This window comes from Otolemur garnettii, unplaced genomic scaffold (genome assembly GCF_000181295.1).
Source record: "Otolemur garnettii isolate 467f Iridium unplaced genomic scaffold, OtoGar3 scaffold00057, whole genome shotgun sequence".
Lineage (NCBI taxonomy): Eukaryota > Metazoa > Chordata > Mammalia > Primates > Galagidae > Otolemur > Otolemur garnettii.
Genome location: NW_003852452.1, coordinates 7,423,971 through 7,425,768, shown reverse-complemented (window position 1 = coordinate 7,425,768; position 1,798 = coordinate 7,423,971). Strand labels below are relative to the sequence as shown.

The following is a 1,798-nucleotide window of genomic DNA, read 5'->3' as shown; positions in this document are numbered from 1 at the left end:
GTATATAAAGACTATTTATTTTTCCTGTGTCTATATTTTCTCGTTTTGTGGAGAGAGGAAATTCTAAAAATATTTGATAGATGTTTTGCCATTAACACCAGAAAAGTGTGTGAGGAAAAAAGAAAGGAGGGAGGGAAAGGGGGGTTAATTTTGTTTAATTAGTAGAAAAAGCAACATAAATCAGTCTACTGATGCCAATATTTAATTTATAGTGTTCTGAGAGTAGAATGAATTTATTTACAACATAAGTCATTTAATATTTTCAGTTTGATTTTTGATTTAAACCTTTTATGGGGGCAGGGTTGACTTTTTAAAGCTTGGGTAGTTTGAAACTTGGCTAAGTACCTTTGGATTTTTTATTGTGGAAGCAAATATTATCATTTTAATGTTAAACTGCTTGGGAGTATTAAATGGCTCATTTGTGATTTACTTTTTTACAGATTTCTCCCTTCAGATCTAACGATTACATTAAAGCTCCTGCGTCTTTTTAGAAGGCATTTAGTATAAATCAGAAAGTGTTAGAGGTTCAAAGGTTGACACTTCTGAGTGCTGATAGTCTCTTTTCATGCCATGAGGAACAGGTCTCACACTTAGAAATTCTTCAACGTTCAAGGGAAGTTGTGGAAATTCCCAGAGAATTTTTTCCCCCCAGTGGGAGGAAGCCAAGTTTTTCAAAGTATGGAGTTTAAAGTAATCAACCGAAGGAGATAGAAGCTTCTGGAAGAAGTGGCCCCCACCCAGACTAAGCAGCAAACGTTAACTGCAGTGAGCAAGGGGAAAGGGGTCTAGATGAGTGAGGGAGGGGGAGAGGGCGCTGTTTCACCCACCCTTGGTAAAATCTTCGGAGCACCAGCCAGGAAGTCAGGCGTGATAATGGTCAGACTCCCTTAATCATCGCAAATCTCTAAATGACACTAACCTTCTAGAGAGTAAAGAAACCTACCAGCAGGACTGTCTAGTAGGCAAACATCCCTGGAATGGCTGCGAGCCACCGGCGCTCATTTCAGAAAGACAGACGAGCTCCCGGGGCGGTACCTGCGCCCGCAGCAATCCTTTTCCTAGATGTTACCTCCCAGCGCTTCAGAGCAGTCCTTCGCCCGCGAGGCTGCGGGAAGAACCCCCCGCCCCCCCGGTCTCCCTTCGCTTCTCTAAAGCAGAGCAGCGTACAGCTATAGTTCCGCTACATCGCCGGCTGAAGCGACTCGAATACAGTCATCCCCGAATCTGTAACCCGGGACTTTGGGGGGTGGGGAGAGGACAATAGAGTAGGGTGTCAGAGAAAAGTGGGTTAGACTCCCGGCGGAGGGTGAACAGGGCCGTCTGCGCTCCCCGGGGATGTCGGGGGTGGGGGGGGGCTCTGCAATTCAAAGAGGGGGGGTCCTCCATCCTGTGCGCGGGTTTTCTTGGACCGGCTCCAGATATCCCCAGCTGTTCTGAGACAGCAAGAAGTGCAATCTCGATCTGAAGTCTAAAACCGTTTTTGCTCTTCTAAGGAAACGATCTCTTCCTCCCTAGCCAATGTTCACTCGGCTCGTCCCAGGAAAGGGCCAGGGAGGAGGGTTCCCATCTAGTGCCCTGAGCTGCCAGGCGAGGTCAGGGTTCCTTAAAATCACAGGCCAAAGGCTCCGCGTCCTCTTCGCCTGGGCTCCCGGGCCCCCCGGGCCCCAGCCCCACTCCTAGCCTTCCTCTTCGCCCGTCAGCCCCGGGCGGTCTTGGCGCCCGCGCGTCCAGCCAGGCGCGCCGGGGGCCGCCGGCGGCCAGAGGCGGTCCGCACGCCCTCGGGGACCTCGGCTCCCGG

General features: G+C 49.9%; 1 protein-coding gene across 1 annotated transcript in view; it reads left to right on the top strand.

Moving 5' to 3' along the window:
- Positions 1-476: 476 nt before the first annotated feature.
- Positions 477-1,798, top strand: part of PTHLH (parathyroid hormone like hormone) — a 13,227-nt gene continuing 11,905 nt past the window's right edge. Inside the window, exon 1 of the mRNA XM_012806777.1 lies at positions 477-532. The gene's annotated coding sequence lies outside the window, so the exon portion shown is untranslated. The remainder of the gene's footprint in view (positions 533-1,798) is intronic.